This window comes from Vipera berus, assembly GCF_964194415.1.
Source record: "Vipera berus genome assembly, chromosome: 1".
NCBI classification, from domain to species: Eukaryota; Metazoa; Chordata; class Lepidosauria; order Squamata; family Viperidae; genus Vipera; species Vipera berus.
Window position 1 is genome coordinate 54,074,759 of NC_138202.1, and position 10,976 is coordinate 54,085,734.

The window sequence follows — 10,976 nt, forward strand, 5'->3', positions numbered from 1 at the left end:
CTGGGCCAAGAAATAGCTGAAGACAAGATTTTTTAAAGGTTTTATTGACTGCTGAGATGAGAGTGACTCTTGATAGACCAGATGGATGGGCCCATGGCTGGATCTATAGCGAGCACAGAGCTTCACTTTGACTCAGACCCCAGCAAGGTGGATGTTGGGTACTTATATGGGCTGGTATTATTGAAGATGAGCTAGTTGGATGTTTTCAAGTTGAAGATGGACTCAAAATCAACTCCCAAGCCTACTGCCAGTTTTTAGAAGGCACTTTCTTCAGTAGTACAAGAAAAGTCTGCATCTTTCAAGAAGACCATGATTTTTATGCTGAGCATTGCTGCATCGCATGCATCAAAATACTCCACTGCATGGCTAGTCAGTAAAGGCCTTAAAGATGAAAGAATAATGACATGGCCCCCTTCCTCACCTGACCTAAACCCTATTGACAACTTGTGGGTCCTTCCACTGTTTCTGAATAGTGTCTGGGAGGCCGTGGTTGCTGCTGCACAAAACATTGATCGTCAACAGATCAAGAAACAGACTCCATGAATGGAAGGCTTATGACTGTTAGTGACAAGAAGAGTGGAATATTTGTCACTGATTTTTTTTAAAATGTCAAATGTTTATTTGTATGTTTTGAGTTGTTTATTATTCTCACTTTAACAGATGCAAATAAGCGAGTGAGATGGGCAAATTTTCATTTTTCATTTAGTTGTATGATAATTCTTCACACTAATAGCTGCCTAATAATTCTGCACAGATATTCTCCTAGGAAAGCCAAAACCTCACTTTTACTTTTTTAAATATTCAGGTTTTATGTTTATTAGCATTTTGGATTGACCGAGAGAACTGTAGTTGTTCAAATAAGAAAATCCTCCAAAATACAACTTTCCTAATAATTGTGCCCACAGTGCAGAGTAGAGTAGAGTAGAGTAGAATAGACTAGTGTGGCCAAGTGTGATTAGACACACAAGGAATTTGTCTGTGGTGCAGAAGCTCTCTGTGTGTGTAAAGCAACAGAGTAATAATAATACCAATAAGAGGGGGTAGTAAAGTAGATAAGGTAATAATGCTACAGCTATATAATATAGGTAAATGTCTGTAGATTTAGACAGTACTGTGAGAATTATGTGTTCAGTAGAGTAATGGTGTGACGAAAGAAATTGTCCTGTCTCTAGTTCTTTTGGCATGCAGTGGCCTATAGTGGCATCTCAAGGGGAGGAGTTGAAACAATTTATGTCTAGGATGTGAGAGGTCTATAAATATTTTCTTAGCTCTCCTTCTGACCTGCACAATATACAGGTCTTCTGTGGAAGGCAGGCTGGTTACAGTTGTTTTTTCTGCAGTCCTAAATATCTGTTGAAATCTGTACCTGTCCTGTTTGGTTGCTGTACCAAACCATACAGCTAGAGAAGTATAAATGGCAGACTCAATAATTTGTCAGTAGAACTGTATCAACAGCTCCTGGGGCAGTCTGAACTTTCTAAGTTGATGCAGGAAGAACATTCTTTGTTGTGCCTTTTTAATGACAGTTCTAATGTTAGGTGTCCATTTCACGTCCTGGGAGATTATAGAAGCCAAAAACTTGCAAGATCTGTACTGTTGATATTGGGTTGTCTAATATTGCAAGAGGGGGTAGAATAGGAGAGCTCCTCCTAAAATCCACTCTCATCTCTATATTTTTAAGCATGTTCAGTTTCAGATTGTTCCGGGTGCTCCTACAGGGCCAATATTCAACCTGCTGTCTATATGCAGACTCATCACCGTCTTGAATGAGATCAATGACTGTTATCATCTGCAAACTTCAGTACTTTAACAGAGAGATCCTAAATAATAAAAACTGTATTAAAACGGTTAAAATTACAATTGAAACTAAATATGAACTGATTATGAAAAACCTATCTTGTACAACCTGTGTTTCTTTGAATAATGTTGGACTACGATTCCAGATAGACAATAGAAATTCTATATTTTGGGAGCCCATTGTTGGGGAACCTGTGAATTGCTTTGGCATATGACTTTACAGCAGTAAATGCAATAAATTGCAGAACAAGTAAGTGGTACCACCAATATTTGTTCCCCAGTGATGATAATCAGAAATGTTGGTTGTGTTGCCTAAACAAGCCTACTGGATTATTCTAATCCAGTTTTCTGGATTTGCATGATCATAAATTTACCCTATCAGTGGGACTGCACAACCCTCCATGCTAAAATGTGGTTGGCTAGTTTGGTGCATGAAGATAGCCATGGTTTGAGGTCACACTAATTTAGCTTTTTGCATGTTGGCATCCCCCAAAGTATTTCCATCACTATCAGCCAACCAAGTTGTATGACAGTCAATGCTGCAGATTGAGGGCCGTTAACCCTGTGAAAACTCACAGGCAGGGGTATAAGGTGAAGACAATGTCAGGGGATGATGGCACTGGGAGTTTGTGCCAAGGGGAAAGGCCTCGTTGAAGAAAACATCTGCAGGTAATCTTTGATTTACAACCATTTGTTTAGCAACTGTTACAATGCCACTCAAAAAAGTGACTTACAACAGTTCTCTCATAACTATTACAGCATCTCCCATGGTGCTTGGCAACCAACATGTACGGTATTTACAATGGTTGCTGCTTCCCAGGGTCATGTGATCACCCCTTGTGAATTTTTCAGCAGGCTTCCAATAAGCCAAGTCAATGAGGGAAGTCAGATTTAGTTAACAATTGCATGATTCATCTAGCAATTGAGACAAAACAGTAAAATTGGGCATGATTCACTTAACAACTGCCTTGCTTAGCAACAAAATTCTAGTTGCAATTGTGATCTTCAGTTGAGGACTACTTGCAGAAGATACAAAGTTACAGAAGGCAGTGATATACCATAAGCAACATTGAATCTAATGATTCCTCAACACCAGGGGCCTTCAAACCTGGCTCTTTTATGACTTGTGGACTTCAACTCCCAGAATTCTGGCTGAGGAATTCTGGGAGTTGAAGTCCACAAGTCATAAAAGGGCCAAGTTTGAAGAACCCTGCTCAACACCAAGGTATTGAATGTGAATCCATCTGATCATCACAGCAGCCTTTTGGACTCTCTAATAGTGTTTTTCAAACTCTGTGACTTTAAGATGTGTGGTCTTCATGCATGCTGGCTGGAATTCTGGGAGTTGAAGTCCGCATATTGTAAAATCGCCAAGTTTGAAAAACAGTATATGTATACGTTGTATACAGCAATGTATATATACGTTGTCTTTTAATTCTGTGGTTAGAATTTCAACAGCTTACATCGGAAGTGGGGAACTATGGCCCCTCTATGACTTGTGGACTTCCAATTCCCAGAATTCCTGAGCCAGCATGCCTGGCTAGGAATTCTAGGAGTTGAAGTCCACAAGTCATAAAGGGGCCATAATTCCCCGCCCTTGGTTTATATCAGGGGTCTTCAAACTTGGCCCTTTTATGACTTGTGGACTTCAACTCCCAGAATTCCTCAGCCAGCAAAGCTGGCTGAGGAATTCTGGGAGTTGAAGTCCACAAGTCATAAAAGGGCCAAGTTTGAAGACCCCTGGTTTATACGAACGCCCAGCTAGAGAAGATGCACTGAAGAAAAAGGCTGCCGGTCTTAAAAGTCCCGGCGTTTCAAGCGAGGCGACGCAGCTCATAGACTGCGACGGCCTGGCGCTGAAGTAGGCGGAGCCCCAAACAACGTAGAAAAGTGAAAACATCCGCCCTTCGAGTTCACGTAAAGACAGAGCGTCGCTTGGATTTTCGCAAACCAGCCAGAGCTCTCCGCCGGCTTCACGCTGCCGTGTCAGGGCCGGGCTAGTCGGCTCCAGGCCTGCCCTTCGCTCACGGCCCCGCCCTTCCCGCGCGCTCTCTGCCCTTTGACGTGGCACGGGTTCCCCCTCCCCCCCCTCCACACACACCCAGCCATGATTGTTGCGTCGGCGGCGCTCAGCCTGCTGGGTTCCGTGTGCGCGAGGGCGAAGTGAGAGAGGCAGTTGGAGGCTCCCGGAGCTGAGGTGAGTCGGGCGAACGGAAGGAAGGAAGGAAGGATGGGGTGGGCACCGAGGAGGCTCGGTCCTCGCCGTCTGGCCCGAGGAAGCTGAGGGGATCCACCGTCGGGGAGAAACCCACAGGTCCGGTGTAGGAAGCGGAAAGGAGGGGGACTTCGACTTCTTCCCAGCCCTTTGACCAGGGGTCGGCAACCTCGGCTCTTTTATGACTCGTGGACTTCAACTCCCAGAATTCCTGAGCCAGCTATGCTGGCTCAGGAATTCTGGGAGTTGAAGTCCACGAGTCATAAAAGAGCCGAGGTTGCCGACCCCTGCCTTTGACTCTCTTGGAGTTTCCCGGGGGATGCTGTCACGTTCCTTTGCCCAGTAACCTGAGATGTCGTCGTGGGCTAAAGCTGGACGGGGTTCCCTTCCTTTGAGATCTTTTAGCCCAGGGTTGTAGAGGTTTCGTCTTCAGAATGCTCCATCTTGCCCACCTTTAGCCCTTCTTCTCCCTTTCTTTTTCTCCCAGTCACTTCCCCCGGGGTAGCTTTAAAACCCAAACTGGTTTCCGACATTCGAAGAGAGAGAGTTTCCCAACTCGGGAAGGAAGGTATTGTGGGTATGAATTGGGCAGATCAGCGAGTGGTGCTTCTCTATTGAAGTGTTTAGTTTTAGTTTAGTTTAGTTTTATTCGATTTTTATACCGCCCTTCTCCCGAAGGACTCAGGTGGGTGTGTTTGAGAGCATTGGGAGACATGGAACAGTCGTGTGGAGTGGGACTCCCGTTTTTTCCCCCTCTGACCCTCCCATATTCTCTGGAAGTGTGTCAAAAATCTGATGCTCCTAGTTGCATTGAGTTGTAGCTCTGCAACTTAACTTGCCACATCTCGGGTTACCGGCATCTCGGGTTATCCACTCTATTCCATCTTTAACTATGGGGGGGGGGTGAGGTGTTACCCCCCCCCCGTAGATAGGGCTTGCAACTTGGGTGTCCTCCTTGACTCACAGCTCAGTTTAGAAGATCATATAGGAGCTGTGACCAGGGGGGCTTTTGCCCAGGTTCGCCTGGTGCGCCAGTTGCGGCCCTATTTGGACCGGGATGCCCTACGTACAGTCACTCATGCGCTCGTGAACTCTCGGATTGACTACTGCAATGCTCCCTACATGGGGCTGCCCTTGAAGTCCACTCAGAGGCTCCAACTGGTGCAGAATGCAGCCGCGCGAGTTGTGATGGGGGTCTCCCGATACTCCCATGTAACACCTCTGCTCCGCGAGCTGCATTGGCTTCCAGTTGTCTTCTGGGTGAGATTCAAGGTGCTGGTGATGACCTATAAAGCCCTAAATGGCATGGGTCCGGACTATTTACGGGAGCACCTTCTGCCGGTGTCAACCTCCCATCGTCCTGTGCGCTCCCACAGAGAGGGCCTCCTCAAGGTGCTGTCGGTCAGGCAATGCCGACTGGCGGCCCCCAGGGGGAGAGCATTCTCTGTGGGCGTGCCTGCCCTATGGAACCAACTCTCTGTTGAGCTCCGGATGGCTCCCGACCTTCGCTCCTTTCGCTGCAACCTGAAAACTTGGTTATTTGAGCTTGCCGGCCTGGACTGAGGGATTGGGATTTTAAATTTTTTAATTTTTAAACTTTTAGAATGTGTTTTACTTATTAGGGCTAATTTAATTTAATTTATTTTAACTTTGTATAGTGTATATTGTATATTGTGTTTTAATTGCCCTGTACACCGCCCCGAGTCCTTTGGGAGAAGGGCGGTATATAAATCCAATAAATAATAATAATAATAATCATCCCTAGATGACATTGTGTATATTAAGCCTATTTCTATATCAGAAAAAGGAGAGAGAGATCAGTGTCTTTTTTTAAATGGAAGTAGCCCTAGGAAAAAGTGTTGTCAGTAAAAAAGGGAGTTGAATAATGTAAAGGGGTTCTTAAAATCAAAACATTAAATGGGAAAGGAAGAAGAGAGGACTAGAGTAGAGTATGCTTTTTTTTGGGGGGGGGGGAAAGAAGCTTAGTAGAGTTTTGTAAACTTGAATACTAACTTTTTGTAAATTCAAGTGTGTCTGCTGCTAGTGGCGAATACTGTCAGTTGTACAAGATAATACATATACGTTCCCCAAAAACAATATAGTTCTGAATCAGTAGCAAATATATTATGGGTTGAGCTTTTGTGCATTAGAGCCAAGATGTTAGATGCATGAAGAGGAACTTCATAGAATCATAGGATTTGAAGGGACATTGGAGATCTTATAGTCCAACCTTCCTCCAAGATAGGAGTCCTCGTACCATCTTGGACAAATCATTATCCTTTCCTTTCTTGAAAACTTCCAGCAATGGAGCACCCACAAATCTGGGAGGCAGGTTGTTCTGTTGATTACTGTTCCCACTTATTGCCAGGTTGCTTCTTGTCCTAACTTCAGGTGCTATGGAGAATAAGTCGATATCTTTTCCCTTTGCCTTCAAGTATTGTTATCATGTCTGCCCTCGGTCTTCTCTTTGTTAAGCTAAACATACCTAATTTTTTCAGCCATTCTAAAGAAGCCATAGAAAGGATTTAGCTTCCAGATCTCTTATCATCTTTGTTGCTCTTTTCTGTACTCTTTCTAGGGCCTCAGTATCTTTTTTGTGTGTGGTGTCAGAACTGGACACAGTATTTCAAATGTGGCCTTACCAGTGCAGTGTGGAGCATATCCCTTAATCTTAATACTATGCTTCTGTTGATGCAGCCCAGCCTGGGACTGTGTTAGCTGTTTTGACAACTGCAGCACATAGTTGATTCATACTTCAATGGCGGTCCACCAGTACATCTAGATCCCCCTTATAAGTACTACTGTGAGCCAAGTACTGCCTATCCTATATCTGTGCATCTTGTTTTTCCTGCTTATGTGTAGGATATTACTTTTCTTGCCATTGAACTTCATCTTGTTGGATAGGCCCCAATGCTCAAATCTGGCAAGATTCAAGATCTGAATTACGACTCTATCTTCGGAACTGTTAGCAGTTCCCACCAGCTATGTGGTGGGAACAAATTTGATAAGTGCCCTTTAATCCCCTCATCTAGGTCATTTATGAAGATATTGAAGAGCGGTGGTCCCAAAATAAAACCTTGAGGAAGCCCATCACATACTTTTCTCCATGTAGATGTAGTTCCATTAAGGACCACAAGATGAATGTGTTTGGTAGTGGTACTGTCTGTCTTACATTGTTCTATTTTACTGAGAAATAGACTGTGGTCTACTTTACAAAATGCCTTACTGAAATCTAAGTATGTGGTATCCACAGCATTTTCTCAGTTCACTAATTTAGTCAGTTTATCAAGGCAGTAAAAATTGTTTGACATGTTCTGTTCTTAACAAACCCATGCTGGCTTCTAGTAATCGCCTTGTTCATTTCTAGGTGCTTACAGACCAGCTGCTTGATTATGTTTTCCAGGATTTTCCCAGGTATTCATGCCAAGCTGGTTGGTCTGTGGTTTCTTGAATACCCCCCTCCTCCCTTTTTAAAAAAGTTTGGAACCGCACTAGCTTTTTCCAGTCCTGGCAGTTCAATGCTTCAGGAGCTCTCAGAGATTTCATTCAATGGTTCCGAGATCACATTTGCCAGCTCCTTGAGTACCCTGTGATGTAACATATCCAGTCCAGGAGACTTGAACTCATTCAGAGCAATTAGTTTCTAACCAATTTTTTTTTACATTTTTTAACCAACATTTCTCTTTTGTCTCCCAGGGTGCTGTTTTTGATAGACTGGACTATTTTTTTCCTTTTGCAAAAAGACTGGTGCAAGAAAGGAATTGAGCAGTTCTGCCTTCTCCTTACTGTCACCTTTTTGTTACCTTCTCCTACTAGTGAACCAACCATGTCCTTGACTTTCCTCTTTCTACTTACATATTGAATTTTGTTCTTGTTTTTGATATTTGTTGCAAGTCTTAGCTTATTCTGAGCTTTAGCTGTCCTGACTTCCTCATTGCAGATTTGGGCTATTTTCTGGTATTCTGCTCTAAGTTACAAGCCCCTCTGTCTGTTCTTTATACTTGTCCTTTTTGTCCCTTAGCTGGTCTCGTCAAGTGTCTTGTGTTTTACTTGCTATATGATATTGTTTTTGTTTGGGCCTTTATTATCTCATTTTTCAGAATTTCCTATGCACCCTGAATTGTTTTTCCAGCTAGAATTTCCATCCATGGAATGCTTCTTATTCTTTTTCTTAAGTTTGTTGAAATAATCTCTCTTAAAATCTAGAACACTAGTCCTTCAGTTACCCTTACATGCAGTACTGTGAATCCTCAAATGACGTTACTTTTTTCCAAAATTTCTACAATTTCCACTTCCTCGACCACTTCATCCCTATTAGTAATTATTATTATTATTATTATTATTATTATTATTATTATTATTATCCAGTATAGCTGGCCCTTTAGTACCCCTCCATCTTTTGGGTCACAAAGTTGTCAGCTCTGCATGTTAGGAATCTGTCAGGGTAGCTAAAGTCCCCCTTTACTACAGGGGTGTGTTTCTTGGACACCAACGATTTATATTTCCACTGCTTGGCTATGTGGCTTGTAATACACACCTATACATTGACATTTCTTTTTCCTTTGTATTTTCATGTGCTTTAAACTTACATTTTTAAAGAGTGAAAAATAGGCAAGAAGCAAGGTTAAGGAATATCTGTGATATATTTTTTGATAAAACACAGTAACTATCAGATTTTAAACTACGACAGATTAAGATCTTATGTATTTTAATTAAATTTTAGGGATTGAAAGACATTAATAGTAACCGTGTGTAACATATTCCATGGGGATTTGCAGAAAAAAACAATTTATACCCCAAGGTACTAATTTATAGTCATTTGTTTTCCAGCTTCACTAGGCATATTGAAATAGAATTAAATATTTTTTAAAAGGATAGCGAATATATGCAGAAGGTTGTTTCCTGGACTTTGAATTGTTTACTTGACTACGGTAATAAATAGACATATAGCTGATAAACCTGTTTAGAAAAAAGTAAGTCCATGAAAGAGAACCAGGTTAGCGTAGCGGTTTATTTTTTATTTATTAAATTTCTATGCCATGCATCTCCCCTACAAGGTGGCTCTGGCTGACTTAAAAATTATAGAAACAAGTGAAAAAAAATGAAAAGATTAAAGTGAACCAACTTTAAAATGTAAGTAAAAACTCAGCTAAAACCACAGCTACAAGAGCCAAGAGATGGATAGGATGACGATGAGATCTTCTTATCCCTTCAGCCACCTCCAGCGGTGAGCGTCCTTTTCTGGGCCCAACTAGGAAAGCCAGGTTTTGATACCCTTCTGGAAGGCCAAAAGGGAGGGGGCAGTTTTCACCTCCAGTGGAAGAATGTTGGGGTCATAGCAGAAAAAGGCTGTTCTTGATCTTCCTGCAGACGTGATCGTTGACTCCTTAGCAGATGGAATCCATAGCAGGCCTCTGCCACTGCCACTGGTGGGGTAGGGTTGTCCCATTAGGGAGAGACAGCTTGTCAGATACCTTAGACCCATGCCATGTAGGGCTTTAAAGGTAACGATCCACAGCTTGAATTGGATCCAGAAGCAAACTGGCAACCAATGCACCTTGCATAGCAATGGCATTATATGTGAAGCCCTAGGAGCTCCCTGTTCTGTACCAGCCTGCTACCGGCCTTGCAGAAAAGGCAGCCCCTTTACAGACGGCAAGAGGCTGGAATACGTCTGCCAAATTTATTACAAAAACAAACAAAACACGAACCAAGATACCGGAGCTTTGAAACACTATCTGAGCGGTTGCTTTCAGCAAACCAGCCCTCCCCACACAAGTCCTTTATAAAGAGTTCAGGGCGTGGCTTCTCTCTCCCTCCTTCCGAGAAGCCCCATTGCCTTCCTCTGTTTACTACTACTTGACTGCCTCCTGCGTCGGGCGTCCTTGAACAGGGCCAGCTGTGGGTCATCTTCATCCACGCTGTCAGGCTCACACAGCTGGGTCTCCACCAGGTGAGAGGGGCCTGGCTGGGGGCTCTGCGGAGCCTCAAAGCCATCATCAGCAAGTTCTTCAACACCCCCCTCCTCCCCCTCATCTGAGTCATCCGACCCAACTGCCGAACCCACAGGCTGACCCTGAATCACAACACTCCCAGGAGTGTGCAGGCTGCTTTATTCTGCACCAGGTACAGCTTCTGAATACTGTTCAAAGGTAACCCCATGCAGAGCATATTACAGTAATCCAGCTGACACATGATTATGCCATGAGTAACCATGGCATGATCCAGGAAAGGGCACAAATGGTACAAAATGCAAAGTTCCACAAAGGCCCTACTAGACACTTTTTGAGCAGGAGTTGTGAATCCTGGAGGACCCCCAAGTTGCGCACTGAATTTGTCTGGGGTAGTGCAATCCCATGCAGAATTAATGAGTTAATGATAAATCACCAGATCCAGAGATCCCTTGCACAAATTTGAAAATTATGGTAATGTACTGCAGTACAGTGGCACCATTTTCTGCTTAAAAGGCAAAAAATAACTGTGTTAAACTTCGGATAGCCGTAGTGCAACTATTTTGCTGAAAAAAAATCCAAGAAACTGAAACAATAACCATATCACAACTGCAGGCATCAGTACATGATTCATTTTTCCTTTACTAGTTCCTCAAAGAACAACGAAGATGCAAAATGGTTACCTACCTGCTTCTAGGGAATTTTAGATACAACCAACTATCATGAAGCTTAGTAACTCTTAAATATGACCAGCATTTTATCCTGTCTTTTTCCGATTTGTACTTCAAATTTATTTTATTTTATTTATTTATTTTATTTTAATCCCATTTATATCCCGCCCTTCTCCGAAGACTCAGGGCGGCTTACAGAATGAATTAAATAAAAGCAACTATTTAAAGCACAAATCAATGTGCTTAGCAAATGCCTATTTGAATAAGAAATTCTTATTTATTTTATCTTAATATAATACATAGTACTGTTGTAGTTAGATAGTTGCTTTTATTTAATTCATT